General features: G+C 40.7%; 1 pseudogene; it reads left to right on the plus strand.

The window, feature by feature from the left end:
- Window positions 1–7500, plus strand: part of LOC131987022 (transcription factor COE1-A-like) — a 68187-nt pseudogene that overhangs the window by 26549 nt on the left and 34138 nt on the right.

The following is a 7500-nucleotide window of genomic DNA, read 5'->3' on the forward strand; positions in this document are numbered from 1 at the left end:
AAGAGGGGGCAGTACCTGTCTCCACCCAGAGGGGGCAGTACCTCTCTCCACCCAGAGGGGGCAGTACCTCTCTCCACCCAGAGGGGGCAGTACCTCTCTCCACCCAGAGGGGGCAGTACCTCTCTCCACCAAGAGGGGGAGGTACCTCTCTCCACCCAGAGGGGGCAGTACCTCTCTCCACCAAGAGGGGGAGGTACCTCTCTCCACCCAGAGGGGGCAGTACCTGTCTCCACGCAGAGGAGGCAGTACCTCTCTCCACCCAGAGGGGGCAGTTCCTGTCTCCACCCAGAGGAGGCAGTACCTCTCTCCACCAAGAGGGGGAGGTACCTCTCTCCACCCAGAGGGGGCAGTACCTGTCTCCACGCAGAGGGGGCAGTTCCTCTCTCCACCCAGAGGAGGCAGTACCTCTCTCCACCCAGAGGGGGCAGTACCTGTCTCCACCCAGAGGGGTCAGTACCTGTCTCCACCCAGAGGAGGCAGTACCTCTCTCCACCAAGAGGGGGAGGTACCTCTCTCTACCCAGAGGAGGCAGTACCTCTCTCCACCCAGAGGGGGCAGTACCTCTCTCCACCCAGAGGGGGGAGTACCTGTCTTCACCCAGAGGGGGCAGTACCTCTCTCCACCCAGAGGAGGTAGTACCTCTCTCCACCCAGGGGAGGCAGTACCTCTCTCCACCCAGAGGGGGCAGTACGTCTCTCCACCCAGAGGGGGCAGTCCACCGTTTTCACCCAGAGAACCATGGCCCATGACCTCAGACTTGAGGTGCTGACTCTCATCCCAACCGCTTCACACTCGGCTGCAAACCGCCCCAGTGAGTGCTGGAGGTCCCGGTCTGATGAAGCCAAAAGAACCACATCATCTGCAAAAAGTAGAGATGTAATTCTAAGGTCACCAAACTGGATCCCTTCCTCCCCCCGGCTACGCCTTGAGATCCTGTCCATGAAGACCAGGAACAGAATCGGAGACAAGGGGCAACCCTGGTGGAGGCCAACACCCACCGGGAACGTGTTTGACGTTGTGCCGAGTATGCGGACACAGCTCTCACTTTGGTTATATAGGGACCGGATAGCTCGTAGCAATGAGTCCGGTACCCCATATTCCCTCAGTACCCCCCACAAGAGCTTTCCCTTCCTGAATCTTAATAAATCCCTGTCCTTTCTCCCATCGGATAAGTGTTGGTGCCCCGTGTGAGGCCAAAGGTCAGCATGTGATTCAAACATCTCTTCCTGCATCAGGTTTTTACTGAATGATGTCACTTCCTGTAGTCACGTTGTCCTCCTAACTACTTCACTTCCACCATTTACATAATTTATTTTCCCTTTAAACTGTCTCTTAGAGCCCAACCAGGAACTGTTTGGCCCGAACCTTAGAAAAGTGCCGGAGCACTAAGTCAACTAAACGTAAAATGACCACAAAAAAAAAAGATGTAAAATGACCAAAACAAGATGCAAAATAACCATAAAAGACGTAAAATGGCCCAAAAAGATGTAAAATGTCCAAAAAAGACGTAAAAAAAAAATATACAAAAAAGACGGAAATTACCCAAAAAGACGTAAAATGACCAAAAAATATGCAAAATAACCCAAAAAAGACGTAAAATGATAAAAACAAAGACGCAAAATCACAAAAAAAACCCCGATGTGAAATGACCCAAAAAAGACGTAAAATGATCAAAAAAATATGTAAAATGATCAAAAAAATATGTAAAATGACCAAAAAAGACGTAAAAGACTGTGAGATAAAAGTTGACTTTTTCTGGATGAATAAAGGAAACAAACGTACACAGCCCTCCTCCTCCTCTTCCTCCTCCTCTTCCTCTTCCTCCTCTTCCTCCTCCTCTTCCTCTTCCTCTTCCTCCTCTTCCTCCTCCTCCTCCTCCTATAGTCATGCTAATGCTCCTCTACTCTAATATAAAATGTTCTTTGTGCAGCTCAGATAGAGGAGTGCTGTGTCTCTATCAGACGGATTAAGATGCTCAGGTGTGCAGAGTGCTGACAGGGCGAGGAGGAGGTGGAGGAGGTGGAGGAGGAGGAGCAGGAGGAGCATGCCGCTACATTAAGACGCTCCCCCTCCATTCATGGTGGCTGACCTTTCATCAGCCGGTAATAGAGAGGAGAACGTCCTTTACTATAAAGGCTGATGTTAAGTCACACAGGCCACGGTCTCTGTGTGTGTGTCTGTGTGTGTGTGTGTGTGTGTGTGTGTGTGTGTGTGTGTGTGTGTGTGTGTGATGGGATGGGAACAATATTGGTGTTCTGGTGCAGGTCATTGTAGAGAAAACATAAAACATAATCATCCATTAAAATGCAGCTTCACACCCTCCATCACGTCCTGCTGCCATAAACCAGCACACACACACACACACACACACACACACACACACACACACACAGACAAACACACACACACACACACACACACACACAGACACACACACACACACACACACACACACACACACACACACACACACACACACAGACACACACACACACACACGTGCATCACTCAGTGGTGATAATTCTGCACAGAGACAGAAGATGTGTTGCAGTCTGTGTGTGTGTGTGTGTGTGTGTGTGTGTGTGCTGCAGTAAATAATAGAAACTATTTGTAGTTGTGATATATATGATATATGTTTTATGATACATTAACATGACCAGTGAAACCATCATGTCCCGTCCTGGAACACTGGACGTCATTTAGTAACATCAGACGTTCACTCTGAACCTTTATAACCTGACGTAAGGGACGTTCACCAAGAGACGCAAGAAAAAAGAAGAAAAAGGACAAAAAGACTAAAAAATACAATCAAAACTATGTAAAATTACCAAAATAAAAAGACACAAAATTACAAAAAAAGACAAAATTATGCAAACCCCCCCCCCAAAAAAAAAATGCAAAATGACCCCAGAAGACCTAAAAAGACACAAAATTACTAACAAAAACATAAAATTAGCAAAAACAGGGCAAAATTACCAAAATAAAATACACAAAATTATGAAAAAAAGACAAAATTCCCAAAATAAAATACACAAAATGATAAAAAGACACAAAATAAAAAATAAAATACATAAAATTAGCACAAAAAAAGAAAAAAATGCAAAATGACCCCAGAAGACCTAAAAAGACACAAAATTAAAAAATAAAATTAGCACAAAAAAAGAAAAGAAAAAAACAAAATAAAATGAACCAAAACTACCAAAATAAAGACACAAAATGACAAAAAAAAAAAGACAAAATTATGCAAAAAAAAAAAAAAAGATGCAAAATGACCCAAAAAAGGTGCAGGAAAATGAATCTTTAGTTTCGGGGGATTTAAATGCAAATATTTAATTTACAGACTCAAAGTTCAGACACTCAGAGACATTATGACGTCATGCAAAACCTGCAGAAACACTCGAGGACACGAGACAGACAGACAGGTTGTCTCTGTCTGTCTGTCTCTCTGTGTCTCTATTGTCTGTGTGTTAGCTGTGAGCTTTAATCAAATAAAGTGTGTTTGTTGGTGCACGTGTGTGTGTGTGTGTGTGTGTGTGTGTGCAAATCAATAGTGATATATAATTCACTGCATCCAGCCCACCACTCTTTATACCCACATACTGCCTCTTTAATATTGCATGAGGACACACACACACACACACACACACACACACACACACACACACACACACACACACACATACCCTGCCCCCACATCTATATATGTGTGTGTGTGTGACGTGATCTGAGTGCAGTTTTTCCTCTTTAAACTTCCCTTTTTCTTTCACTTCCATCACTTTTCTCACATCCCTCCTTCCTCTCCTCCTCTTCTAATCTTTGTTTTCTCTCTCTCTCTCTCTCTCTCTCTCTCTCTCCCTCTCTCTCTCTCTCTCTCTCTCCCTCCCTCTATATTCTCTCTCTCTCTCCCTCCCTCTATATTCTCTCTCTCTCTCTCTCCCTCCCTCTATATTCTCTCTCTCTCTCCCTCCCTCTATATTCTCTCTCTCTCTCTCTCCCTCCCTCTATATTCTCTCTCTCTCTCCCTCCCTCTATATTCTCTCTCTCTCTCTCTCCCTCCCTCTATATTCTCTCTCTCTCTCCCTCCCTCTATATTCTCTCTCTCTCTCTCTCCCTCCCTCTATATTCTCTCTCTCTCTCTCCCTCCCTCTATATTCTCTCTCTCTCTCTCTCTCTCTCTCTCTCTCTCTCTCTCTCTCTCTCCCTCCCTCTATATTCTCTCTCTCTCTCTCTCTCTCTCTCTCTCTCTCTCCCTTCCTTTATATTCTCTCCCTCCCTCTATATTCTCTTTCTCTCCCTCCCTCTATATTCTCTTTCTCTCCCTCCCTCTATATTCTCTCTCTCTCTTGTTTTGAACCCTTGGGGGTCTCCACATTCTCTCTTTCTCTGTGTGAATAAATAAGAATTCATCTCCACATTTAAATAGCTGCAGGACACACACACACACACACACACACACACACACACACTTCCCCGCCATGTTTATAAGTCATTAGTGTGTGTGTAGGGGTCACCAGAGGTCACGGCACGGCGCTCCGTCCTGATTGGCTGTTGACTCTCAGCGTGCCTGTGAGCCGCGCTCAGCTTTTCCCTTCACCTTGCCTGCAGTGTGTGTTTGTGTTCGCTGAATTATTTAACAGCTACTGCCTCTGTTTATGTATTTCCATAGTGTGTGTGTGTGTGTGTGTTACAGTGTGTGTGTGTGTGTGTGTGTGTGTGTGTGCAGGAAAAGCTCAAAGCCTCTAATGCCCCCTGTCCTCCTCGGACTGTTTGTTAGCTTAGAGTTTCATCACACACACACACACACACACACACACACACACACACACACACACATTCATATTTCATATCCTTATGAGTGCGTGTGAGTTTGTGTTTTATTGCAACATGAAAGAGGCTCATAAACATGTTAATGTCTTTGATCACATAATGAGACGAACAAATAGGAAACAACAGGCAGATTAAACACAGTGTGTGTGTGTGTGTGTGTGTGTGTGTGTGTGTGTGTGTGTGTGTGTGTGTGTGTGTGTGTGAGCTCATTAGAACAGGAAACTCTGATCCAGTTTCAGCATCAGGATCCAGAACAGAGAAGTGTTGGTTGTTGATTGTTAATTGGCTCTAATTAAATCTGTGACTTTGTTTTTGTCTCATTAATTGTTTTTCTTTGTTTAATTGATTGAAAGAAAAAAGAAAAGAAACTCTCAAAAACAGCTTTTATTTATTCAATGAAGGAAGAAAAGAGATGTAAATAACACATGTAACCCCCACAACAAATAATACCCACAAATATGGTAAAAATGACAAAAACATACTCAAAAATACCTGAAAGATCACCAAAATAAAATACACAAAATGGAAAGAAGAAAACTAAATGATCCCACAAAAGACATAAAATTACTTAAAAAAGACAAAAAATGACACAAAGGAACTGTTAATTGTTAATTGTTAATTGTTAATTGTTAACTGGTGAGGCTCCAATTAAATCTGCTTTCCATTTGTTTAATTGATTGAAACAAAAAGAAAAGAAACTCAAAAACAGCTTTTATTTATTAGGGATTTCACAGGACGTCACAACAATGAAGAAAAAATAAAGATGTGTAAAAATACCCAAAATATGCCAAAAAAATAATTACAATAACCCCAAAAAAGATGTAAAAAATATGTAAAAAATACAAAAAAATATGTGAAAATACCTTAAATATTACATACGTAAGAATATGTAAAATATGCCAAAAATATGTAAAATTACCCAAAAATATGTTCAAAATATTTAAAAAGACAAATGTATGTAAATAGTGTCAACAACCAACATGTTGTGTTTTTAAAGTGTAAACATCATTGTTGTGACTTTGTATAAAACTTTATTTGTCAGCGGAAAAGTGTTTGTCTTGGATTGATTTTCAAAATAAAAGACTCCAGGTGGAAGCAGGAGCTCACACTGGTGGTTCTGCTGTTGGTTGGATTTCCAAAATAAAATACTTTGGGTGGTAGCATTTGGTCACAATGGTTTTGGTTGGCTTTTCAAAATAAAACACATCAGGTGAAAGCAGGAGCTTACATTGGTGGTTCTGCTGATGGTTGGATTTTCAAATCAAAAGCCTCTGAGCCTCTGTGGAGAACTTTTCATATTTTATTGTGAAACTGGACGAAATGATTAAAACGAGTGAAACTGCTGGAGCGTCTTTATTTATACGTTTTCCTCAGGTTTTAGATATAAATAAATATCAATAAATATATATAAATAAATATATATTAATATAAAATATAAATGAATATAAATAAATATATATTAATATAAAATATAAATGAATATAAATAAATATATATTAATGTAAAATATAAATGAATATAAATAAATATATATTAATATAAAATATAAATGAATATAAATAAATATATATTAATATAAAATATAAATGAATATAAATAAATATAAATTAATATAAATACATTTAAATGAATATAAATAAATATAAATGAATATCAATAAATATAAATGAATATAAATGAATATAAATTAATATAAATTGATATAAATGAATATAAATGTAACTGAGTAAAGTGAGACAATCAGATTTAGTCAAGTCAAAGTTTATTTATAGACATTTGAAAACAACCTCGGTTGACCAAATAAGAAGAAAAATCATATAAAAATGTAATAATAAATAAAAACAATGAAAACAATAAAATCATAATAAAAACACAATCTAAAAACACAGTTAGAGCTAAGAGATTTAAGAGGATTTAAGGTAAAATAAATAAATGAATAAATAAATAAATAAAGGTGAGTCCTCTCATGTAACGACACATTAACACAGAGCATTAGTTCTATTTCCATCAGCAGCCTGACTCCTCCTCCTCCTCCTCCTCCTCCTCCTCCTCCTCCTCCTCCTCCTCCTCCTCCTCCTCGTTCAGGAGCTCTGCTGCGCCTCCTTTCTTCTCTGCTCTGTTTTGTCTTTGTGTTTTTGTCTTTTTCTTCTTCTTCTCTGCTCTGATCTGTGAGCTGCTCTGAGTTGTTTTGTCTGGTTAATTACCTCCACCCAGTTAGGCTGTCAGCACAGAGTGTGTGTGTGTGTGTGTGTGTGTTACTGAGTGTGTGTGTGTGTGTGTGTGTGTGTGTGTGTGTGTGTGTGTGTGTGGAGGTGTAAGTTTGATTGTATTGTGAGACCTTACTTATGTGACAGCATGTAGACATGATGGCTCTGCTGTTTCTCTCTCTCACACACACACACACACACACACACTCAGTAACACACACACACACACACACACACACACACACACACACACACACACACAGACACACACACACACACACACACACACACAGACACACACACACACACACACACTGTGTGAGGAGTCTCGTCTGTCACTCTGAGTGTGTCTTTGATCACAGCAGTGACTCTGATTAAAAGGAATGATGGCTGTCGTGACGGCAGCTCTATTAACTAAAGGGGGGCAAGGTAGCACACACACACACACACACACACACACACACAC

This window comes from Centropristis striata, chromosome 15, assembly GCF_030273125.1.
Source record: "Centropristis striata isolate RG_2023a ecotype Rhode Island chromosome 15, C.striata_1.0, whole genome shotgun sequence".
In the NCBI taxonomy this organism is placed as follows: Eukaryota; Metazoa; Chordata; class Actinopteri; order Perciformes; family Serranidae; genus Centropristis; species Centropristis striata.